An 11,695-nucleotide genomic window follows, 5' to 3' on the forward strand; every position below is an offset into this window, starting at 1 on the left:
TACCGCCCCACAACTATTTTCAGTTGATTTTCAGATGATAAAGGATTCAGAAAGTTTATTCATGCAGGCCCAAATGACAGAGATTTTATTTTAATTTATATTTAATTGTATTGTGGTTTTGCAGTGTTTTGTGTTGTTCCACTTTAAATTTGTTTAAAAGGAAAAAGCTGAAAATTTAAATAGCTAAAAGTTGAAATGTGAATAGTTGGTTTTTGTATTATATGATTTATTTATTACATTTTATGTGGAGTGAATAAATAAAAGTATATATTTACGGTGGCCCCTAGAGACAAAGCACGTTAAAAACTCCAAAACACGTAAAAACGGCAAAACACGTACAAACTCCAAAACACGTAAAAACTCAGAAGCACATAAAAACTCAAAACACGTACAAAATACAACAGAAGTGCTCCAGGATGCTAGGGGCAGTGTTGAGCTTTGTTACCTAGTGGCTACACAAGCCAGCAAGTACCAACGACCGGATTTGGTGTGTGTTAGTAACAGGTAAATTAACAGTTTGTTTGTTTTTTTATTATTTGAATATATATGAGTGCTGGTGTATAAATACACAAACAATACACATATATCTTCAATTGTGTAATTTAAGTGATCTAGGTAGCTCTGTTTTGGAAGTTCAGTTAACGCTAGAAATGTGTTTTGGAGTTTGTACATGTTTTGGAGTTTGTACATGCTTTTTGGAGTTTGTATGTGTTTTGTCTCTAGGGGCCACTGCATATATTTATATATATCAACATATATAAATAAAACCACTTCTTTTTTTTACATTAGTAATTCCTTTTGTGCGTAATTTTATATTATTGTTAATAATAAATTAATTAAAGCAACAAAACAACCTGAAGAGTCGGTTCAGAGCCGAAAGAGCCAGCTCTTTTTAGTGAGCCGAGCCGAAAGAGTCGGTTCTCTAAAAAGAGCCGGAAATCCCATCACTAGTACAAACCTCCCCTCTTTGTCCTTAATTTCAGACAACTTTTCAAAATTTAGAGTACTAGAAATTAAGATCACCACACCTCGCCTGCGGCCAGATTTGTATGATGAGGAGAACATGTTTGTAAAGCCTATTCTCTTGAGTTTTTCATGTTCATTATTATTCAAGTGGGTTTCTTGTAAATATATGATTTCTGCTCAATAATTCTTCATTTTAGTTAATAAGGTTTGTAAGCCCATTTACATTAAAAGAAATAACCTTTACCCCTTTGGTACTCATTTTTCATAAAATAAAGTGTCAGAACTTGAATAACATATTGACTGGTCAACTCCCTTTGAGAACACGAACAATGAACAGTAATACCTACACAAAACCAAACAAAAAGAGAAAAAATGTGTTTCCAAGGAGGGGGTCCTTTCTTTCAGACCCTGGCACATATGTTGTGTTAGTCCCACCAGCAGGGGGAAGCCTCTCCTTATAAAAAGATACGGACCCCTGAATTCGCCTTTAAGGTGCATTTGTCCTTCGTCTCTCTGATAGTCTTACCTTTCCCTTTGTAGATGAATAGTTATCTTTGTCGCACCCGCATTAACAGAGTAGTATGTCCTCATTGTGTCACGTTCCTGGGTTTGTTGAACCAGCGTTTTGAGTTTTAGTTTATTTGGATGTTATGTTTAAGTTCTTTAGGGTAGCTAAGTTCATTTGTTTATTAGATTCCCTTTGTTTTCTGCCCCTGTATTTAAGTTTCCCTCTCCCTTCAAGTGTTTCATGCTGCGCGTCTTATGTTGTCAAGTTTGTATTGTCATGTCTGCGTCTCATGTTTCCTGTTTTATTTTGAAGGTCTGTGTGATTGACTGTAGAAAAGATGGACGACGCGACACCGCCTCCTCCCATTGTGGTCCTACATCCTGGTAACATGGAAAGTTTAAAAAAAAAAAAGCAGCAGAAGGTTTCAGTAGTGTGGTCTAATTTGTTCTTTTCATTTAATCCATATTATATCAACAGCTACATTCACCCTGGAGAGAAACTAGTGAGGGAGACCACCAGGACCAAGCTGGGTTTCCTGAGTCCAGAGGTTTGGAGAAACTTCTTCTCTTTCTTTCATCACAGCTGTTCTGTGCCAGAAGTTCTGTTGACCCACTGAAAGAGACATCATTTAAGAAGTAACAGGAACACTGAAGCTCATCGCATTGATCAAGCAGGACTCACGATCTTCACCAGCAGCTCCCTCACAGGGAAATCTTCAGCACTCCTCCGTAGGCCCGATCCAGGAGATGGATACACCCAGCATTTCATGAACACTGTGATGGAGACCTTTGGTTTGTGCAATGTTATAAATACTCGGATACTCCCCAGAGGCTCCAGGCTTTTACATAAAGATATTATATTCAGTCCTGTAGAAAGTTATATATTTAAAAATATATGATCCTCTCTGGTTACTCTGGTATGAATAACTCTGAATCACTTTATGGTAAATAACACATTATCTGCAAAAAACTGTGAAAGAATTCCAGATGACAAGTTTGTAGTTCAACATGCAAGTGACGACCTTCGACCTTGATCAGGTTTTATTTAATTGTGTTAGAGAAAATCTCATGTGCTCTTCATGTAGCTGAGAGCATCAAGTGTTTAAAACAGAAGCTGTGCAGGTCTGAGATCAGCATCTTTATGAAACACCAAACTGAGGTCCTGTTAATGCTGATATATAGTGACACAGTTACATGAGTGATTAATCCTTTTGTTTTTTGTCTTTAACTTTATCAATAAAGCTGCAGCTTTCACTACAGCACGTGTGGTACTTTAACCTTTGTACTGTTTTCATCAGTTCATTTTGCAGTTAACATGTGAACATGTTGGATGATCTGTCTGCTGTCACTGGGTGGTGCTGAGGTCTGAATCTGAGGGCAGCTCCTGTAATCACAAAGAGAACAGAACCATCACAAACTCAAATATAAATTTTATCCCTCAAAATTGAAATAAAGCTGATTCTTCTGTCCTCACACACTCAGGATCTGAAGTTCTCTTACATTTTTTCAGTATTACAGTACACTACAGTACTTTAATCCATAGTTCCTGATTAATGAGGACTTACTGAAGTACAAGCTTTTAAAAAAGATGTTACTGTCTTTACAGATGTGGCAAGAGACTGAAAACATGCTGCTGTTTGCACATATTTAATATTCAGCTCTGCACAGGAGCTGAAGCAGAGTGCAGCCTGTTGCTTTTACAGTATAATACTTGTAATAAAAGTACAGTAATTGGTGTCTGAGTAGCCCGGGGCGTTTCTCTTGATTCTTTAGTAAATTCAATCACCTGCACAGATTAGCTAAACGAACCCTGACAGCCGAGTGTTCATTTTAGCTAGCTAGGTCTCAGGAGCTAGCTAAGGACGGTAGTTACGGATTAGCTTACAAATACGTTTAACTTACCGAAAAAGTGCAGCGGGGCCTCGGGTCCTTCTGTCAGGTAGTCCAGTTTACTGAAGAACACCTCAGGCTGTCAGGTTAAAACACTCGGTCGTGTTTTCGTAGCGTAAACACTGGCCCTCCTCTCAGAGCCTACGCTCTATCTGCTATTCCCGAACAGAGATACGCAAGTTTCTCCGTGACTGCAGCTGTCAGTCAAAGCTGCTATGATGACGTTACACCCCAATTTAACATCAGCGCGGTAGGAATTAGAATCAGCCTTATGGGAAAGGAGACCCCTTGGACATCAATCAGCATGATGAGAACTATTGATAACAAAAGAAAGAATCTTTGGAAAAAAATTATCTAAGAAGAATTAACTTATTTTAGTCTGACCCCAGTCCCATCCGCTAACATAGAGGAGGCGGGTTTATGACCTATACTGCAGCCAGACACCAGGGGGCGATAGAGACGTTTTGGCTTCATTTTTGGAGAGCTGTCGCGTCGTCCATGTTTTCTACAGTCAATGGTCTGTGTCCAATGTCAGTGTAGTCAGCTTTGCTTCCTTTGGCTCCTTATGTCAGACTAGTGTCAGCTGTTTCCCCATGTGTTTCAACTTCCCCTAATCACCCTTGTGTGTATTTAGTCTGTGTGTTTCTGTTCATTCCTTGTCAGGTCGTCTATTGTTCTTTGTGCCACATTTCCATGTTCTGTGCTCCAGGTTTCAGGTATCCTTGTATCCACGTTGAGTTTCATGTTTTGATTTTTTTTATGTTTTAGTTTCCCAAGTTTAGGTTATTGTTTAGTAGTGATGGCCAAATGAAGCGTTGAAGCTTGTATTGAAAAACGGTTCATTACTTGAAGCTTTTCAACACAGTCCTCTCTGGTGACATCCGGTGGCCAAAAATATGAAGCGCAGCTTGAATCCACAAAATAAAACCAACTGCTTCATTATGATTGCACTCTACAGAGTGTAATTCTGTCTGATATTGGGCTGCCGTTGTGTTGCTTTAAACGTGTATTTTTGGGGGTGAAAAAAAAGGTTGTTTATTTGTTTAATAAATAATTTTGACCAGTAAACTTTTCTTGTTTAAATATGCACCATGGTTTGGTCTTTCTTTACGTGTGACTTCTTGATGTTGGTAAATACAATAATTGAAAAATACAATGCTACATATAATATACATATAATGATGTACAACACATTATGGAGTATGCTTCTGCTGTGAGGTCCTGCCTCCATGTATTTATGCAATTAATCGCTAGACGGGTATATTTATAAATAATATTCTATTAGGGAAATTGTCCTATACATATTTTTGACCTGGGGGTAGATTTGATTGTGAAATGGAAAGGGAAAATGCTTATGAACTTGAAAATTAAAAACATGATGCATTTACGGTAACCCTTTTAAATTTTTATTTAAGAAGAGAATTTGTTCCACTGTGTGATGGCCGAACCTGTTCCTTTTCGTGGAGATAATTTCTCCTGCCTTAAGGAAAATCCCTCCACATGGCACAAAGGAGGCTGGAGTGCAGAGAAACTGGTAGAGATGCAGTTATACATTCCACCTGGGCCCCACAAACTATCAGCTAAAGAGAATAAATAAATTAAATTGCTGCACATTTTGCAGACTAACAGTTTAAGATTATTTTAAAAATAAAATATATCTTTTTATAACATTAAATGTAAAGAGTCAAATTGAAGTCTTTGTAAAGTTATTTAATTATATTTATATTATGAAAAGCAGATTTTTGGCATTTTTTTTTTCGTTTTTCCCGTTTTCAGATCAAATAAACACGCACAAAACAAAAGCAAACAGCCAGAACACAAAGCTGGAAAACCGACCAGATTGACCAAAATCAACTCAAAATACTCCCACACAACAGAAACTCCTGTATTCCTCGCTGGCTCCAAATCTCTCAGTATAAATATCAGTGGTTTGCTATCTGTCACCATCAAAACACTCCACGGCTGTGTCCCAATTCAGGGTCTGCACGCTTGAAGTACGCATTTTAAGTGCGATTACGTCACCGCCACGCGACGACGGCTGTCCCAATTCGAAGTGTACTTCAAATGCATACTCCAAATGCGCCGTCGATTTCCTCAAATATCAAGCGTGGTCCGGTGCACGCTTCGTGGTCCCATATATCCCACAATTCATAGTGCGGCGGTGGGTGTGGATAATTTTGCCACAAAATACGGCAGAAGGGAGCGGCAGAAGAGTGAACTGTCAAGAGTAAGTACTGAATATGATGTCACTTATTTATGTGCGAATGTTTAATAACGAAGAACATTAAAACATTACTGTTGGCCACATGTCGGCAAAGTTATGTGACATTAGTGATGTTTGTACTAACTTGGTTTTAAAGCCTTTACTTTAAAATATACGCCGTTCAATAGTTGACCTTAATCTTACAGAGAATGTGATGATTTTATGGATAATTAAAGTCAGTCATATATCCACAAACACAACAAGCTGAAAGTCAGTGATGCAGCTCGGTTTGCAGTCCTGAATATCACGGCACAAGCAGGATTCACTGCACTGTTAATGTTAGCTATGTTATATTGCTGCCTCTGTTCGGTGGTGTCGAGCCAAACGGACTTTAACGTGTGTTTGAACGAGCTGACGGTTCACTCGTTAAGCTGAAAGAAAGATGCTTTAATCACAGGAGTCACACGTGTGTCCACTGGACCATCTGGGAACTCTTCTTGTTTAGCACTCGTAATAACACAAACACTAAATCCTCCTTCTCTTGTGCTGTTTTGTAGCAGTGTATACACCTGAGACTGTCACCTGTCTGTCTGTCCTGCACTCTCTCTCTCTGTTTCTTTCTCTCTGATTGTAGAATAAAAGTATGAACATGTGTTTATAAGTTACACTTGTGTTTGAATCCTGCAGCTTATCACACATTTGATTTCCTTGTGTGACAACTGCAAGTGTCCAGAGTGAGGACAGACTGAGGGACCCACTGCTGCACATCATCTGTGAGGCTTTGCACCCCTGATGATCCACCAGGACAAACTCAGCAGTGTGTGAGGAAGAGGAGGAGGAAGAGCCAGCAGCAGCTGACAGATGGAGAGAATAGACAGACTGTTCCCTGTTTGTGAAGGGCTGCTAGGAAAGTTTAACATAACTAATTGTCTGTCCTGAATCAGTCTTATTAGGTAATGTTCAAATAATTTTATCATTTGTCAGTGTGGGAGAAAGTACTCAGGGCCTTCAGGTTACACACTATGAAAGGCAGCAACAAGTTTAATATTCAGAAACCTAAAGTATGTATCAGCAGCTGAATGGAGCTAAAAATAAATGTTTGTTTCAGTTCTATGAAGCTTTGAGTATTTTGGATTAGTAGTACTGCTGTGTTTGTTGCATCATATTGCTGTAATTGTTTATATGCTTTATATATTCTGAGGTAAGTTGATCTATAGTGTTACAGTGTTAATAAATGTTGTATCTGAAAGCTTTGGTGTTGTTTTTAAAAAGAATAAAAAAGAAGGAATATTAATAGGTGCATATCAGGAATAAGGACCAAAATTTCCTCTTTTTATAAAGATTGACCATGGAAACAAAAGTGTAGAAATGCTTCTGTGCATGTGGATACACCAATATCATCCATGCTTATATTGTGTATGTAAAATGTGTACGTGTGAGTTTGTAGGTGTCTGAAGGAAAAGTGGATAAAGCCACAGGAATCTTCTACAAGGCCTTACAGAATATCCCCTGGTCTAAGGTGAGGCACACATATACTGTGAAAGTGATATTTCCCAAAGCTTGATTTGTAGTTCTGTGCTGAGTCCCTGCAGAGTCGTCAGGTGTTCTTATACGAGTGAAACTAAGCTATGAGATCATTAACAGCAGCTTGTTTTACCTCAGAACCAGCTGACTTTTATACAGGGGTGCTCAGATTGTGAAAGGAAGAGGAAATAACTGTGATTTGAAACCTAAACATTAGTGTCTAGGGCATTATGGTTTTGCTGTTTTGAAACCAGAAGTGACCATGTTTTATATACCAGTAACCCTGAAGGGTGCAACCAGTGAATGTATATATGTATAAGTGTCAACAGTGTTAAAGAGGATCTGTAGTGATTAGCACTTGGTGACTGTTGGGAGCAAGAACTCCCCTTTTGACAGGAAGAACCTGTAGCAGGACCAAACTCAGGGACAGGCAGCTGACAGAGGTGGTCAGAAAAGAGGAGCATAACAAGAATCAGTAGCTGATAGCCACTGCTCCTTATCTTTGTTGGTTACAATTCAGTAAAAACAAAATAAAGTCTGTTTATCTTTTATATACAGGTTATGGATGAGACGGGGCTCAATCTTTTACTGTGTTAAACATTTACTGTCTCTGTGTTTAATGCAGACAGACTCATAAAATTGGAGAATTTCTCTCACTAAAACTGAAACTGAAATTTGATGGCACATTAGTACAATTAGCCACACAGTAGGCAACACTATTTGTTATATGATTTCATTAAAGATGTTGCCACTTGATCAATATGCTGCCTTGCTCAGCATATTATTACAAAACTAACCAATTACACTTATCGCCCTGTTGTTGTGTCATGTACAGTGTTGGGAAGGTTACTTTTAAAATGTATTCCATTACAGAATACTGAATACATGCCCCAAAATGTATTCTGTAACGTATTCCGTTACGTTACTCAATGAGAGTAACGTATTCTGAATACTTTGGATTATTTAATATATTATCATGCTTTTTACAACTACGTGAATGTACTATTGCTGTGATTTATTACTGTTACTGAAGGTTCGTGGCTCCGAACCGTAGTAAAGGGACCTCTTGACTAATATGGGTTCCATGTCGGGCTCGTAGCCGAAAACTAGCTTTACTTTGTTGTCTGGGTCAACTTTGCTTGCGAGAGACAAAGAGAGGCGTTGAAAGGCTGCTCCAACGGAACTTATTGTTTCGGAGGAAAAACGAACACAGCGTACAGTCGAGTCTTAATAGCTTACTTACAACTGGGCTCGTCAGGCACTCTTCTTGGCTGCAGTGGTTATTATTATATTTACATGCTTCCAGCTCCCGTTTCTGCTCGGTGACAGCTCAGACTTTTCCACTGGCCTTTTTCTCCCTCCTCGCGCGCACAGACACATAACGAGTATGGCAGTCCATTCTCCCTGCAGCACGGACTACACTGCCCATGATGCTACATTCTTTAGAGCTATACCTGTAGCATTCTGCCTATTAGCTTAGCACAACAACAACAACAAAAAGGCGCTCTCTCACCCAGGAAACAAGCAGAGAGAGAGAGCGTCAACCGTAACGCTGCCGCCTGGAACAACAGAACGTAGCTGTCAAACAAAACCCAAACAGTCCTGACCCGCCACAATATGAAACAGGAAAGTACCGCCGTGTAATCCATTTATTTCAACAAAGTAATTGTATTCTAAATACCACTTTTTTAATCGGTAACTGTAACGGAATACAGTTACTCATATTTTGTATTTTGAAAACGTAACGGCGGTACATGTATTCCGTTACTCCCCAACACTGGTCATGTAGTCATCATTACAAACTAAATCAACGTCAGTGCTGTATGTATGTCGCTATTACATAAAATTCTTCCTCCATTTCTTTGTGTGTGTGTGTGTGTGTGTGTGTGTGTGAGAGAGAGAGAGAGAGAGAGAGAGATCAGGGTTTGTATATGGACGCAGTGCAGCTGTTCCCCGATCACCTGCAGGAGTTTGTAGACCTGTTGACAGAGAAAGAACTGCGAGTGCGACTGCCTTTAGAAGAATTGGACATACTGCTGGAAGACTGAGCACACACAATCTTAATTCAAGTGTGTGTTCAAATTGTCACATTTGATGGGAAGAAATGGACAAGCACAAAGGCAGACTGGACACATATACAGCTGCAGTAATTTGAGCAAAGAGCTGGGTTTTGATTGTTTTTTTGTATAAAGTGACACAAAATGCTTTAATTGCCACAACAAACCACTAAAACTGTATTTTCTTACTTGATATTGTCAATAACTACAAGATTGATCTATGTGACGTGCCTTTTAAAAAAACGAGTAAAATTGACAGTGTTTATACCGGAAGTTGTTACATTCCAACTTATTAAGAAAAAAGTGAGAAAGGAAAACGCTGCCACTCGGCATATTACCATGTTGCCACCTCTTAAAGAGTTTTTACCATTTTTTTAATCATAATAAATCAAATAAGGAGTATATTTTATTATATTTGTTAATGCAACAAAACATCTACTGGACTGCGGAGTAAATGGGGACAAACTTGCAGGATAAAAAAGACGACCTCTGCTGTGTTTCCGAGTAACCGTATTATGGAGAGAAAAAGAGCAACAAAATTCAAAGTGCGGCCGACATGACCGCAGCTGAACACGTGAGAGCTCACTAGACCAGTTTCTCATTGACAGGACGATGGATTTCCGTGCGCGATCTTCTGCCATGCGCACCCGAGTTACGAGCTTAACGCGGACGTTTGCGCATGCGCGAATTTTCGTGCATTCGAACGACTTACCTCATAGAAGTTTTTGATGTGTTACGTCAAAGAAGTCCTTTAATGTAGGCTTCCTTTGATCCGGGAAGTCCTTAAATAGGAGCCGAGCTAAGTCAAAAGTTATCACTACCAGAGACCCCCTCGACAGTAGTTACATGTCAAACTTACCACGCTCTTTCAATTCAGAAAGTTTAGCATTTCAAGAAGATTATAACAGAGAGAATCCGTGTGAAATAACAATGTCTGCAACACAGGATTATAATACTCAAACCCCACTGGTCGTATCACCAGATGAGCTGTTACCGATTATCAATAACGCCTTCAACAAGCTCTCTGATGTACAGTGGACTTTAATAGAAAATGGAGCTTGGGATTCTGATATTCAAGCAGTTTTGGCTGATATGATTTCTGAAATCATACAGATCACCTCAGCCAACATTTTGAGACGTGCTCTTCCCGTCATTCAGAGCGATGCATCTGCAGATATAGAAACAAATCCATCATTTGGTGACTCCATCTCAATCACTATTGCAAACCTGCTCAAAATCCCAAAGCAGATATGTGAGAGTGCTAAAAAGCTGACCAAGATGGTTGAGGAGGAGATTTCAAAGAAAGTCAAATTGATAGTCACCCTGGTCAGAGACAACCTCAATTTACCATCAGACCCCGCTGTTTACGTCAGTGGGGCAATTCGGAATATTAGAAAACTGCGTGTCATGGTTTCTCATGCTCTCTCATGCTTGAAAAGATACGCAAGTAAACTGAAATGCCCGTGCATGGGAAAGGAAAGCGATTCAAGTAAGTCTGAATCCAGCAAAGATAGCATTGAGTCCAGCATCTCAGTCAAATCGGCCACCCAGCAGGTTAGTGAGATTCTGACCAAATGGAGTCGAGATTCAGATTTTGCAGATGATGAATTATCGGATGATGACAGAGATATGGAAAGTGAGCCACCCACTAAAATAGAGCAACTTTCAGAAAAGAAAGAAAGTTCAGAAAGTGGGGAATGTGCAGAAGCTGAAAGACAGGCAGAAAGTATTCCACCTGAGACCCCTGTAGAAAAAATTGCAGCTGACATTGTCAATATTATACTTGACAATCTCCAGTGTACTGATACTGATTATTCTTGTCACAGTGAGAAATGTACCTCACCCAAATCTGGATTCAACGGGGGAATCATCTTTGATAAAGTGAGAGAGTTTTTTACCTCACGTGCTCCTTCCGCACCGCAAAAATCCCGCAAACTGCATTTTTCCAAGTTTGCAAGAAAACATTTTGAAAAGATGAAGGGGGAGCTGAAAACAACAGCGGAGAAGAGCAAAAACTGTTTTATTAGTCTGTCAAAGGTAACCCACTCCCCTGAAACTGAGAGAACAGGTTCTCACGACAGTATGAGTGTCAGCCTCCCAGGTTCAGCATGCGAAACTCCTCGTTCAAATTCTAGCATGTCTGTCCGTGCCCCTTCTAGAAGCTCATCTACTCTGGAAAGCATGATAAAATCTGCTACTCCAACTAGCTTTAATGTCATCGAATCTGACATTAGTGACATATACAGCGAGTTCACAAAAGAGAAAGAACATGGCATTATCCAAGAAAGGCTCGAAAACATTAAAATAAGCGAGAAAGTGAAGAATTTCTCAAAAGAATTGACAGAGAAAATGTACGACCATTTAATGATAAGTCGTTTATACCAAATTCCCATAACTGTTATGGGTAGAAGTCTATCAGACTCTGTCATCTCGAAGACACCACAGCCAGTAGCTGAATCGAGAGTTTTCTTTTCTCCTGAAGTCCTCTATGTAATCATAGAAGACGCAGTTGGAAAGTTTTTGCAAAAGATTCTGCTTTTGGTTGATG

This window comes from Pelmatolapia mariae, linkage group LG16_19 (assembly GCF_036321145.2).
Source record: "Pelmatolapia mariae isolate MD_Pm_ZW linkage group LG16_19, Pm_UMD_F_2, whole genome shotgun sequence".
NCBI lineage: Eukaryota > Metazoa > Chordata > Actinopteri > Cichliformes > Cichlidae > Pelmatolapia > Pelmatolapia mariae.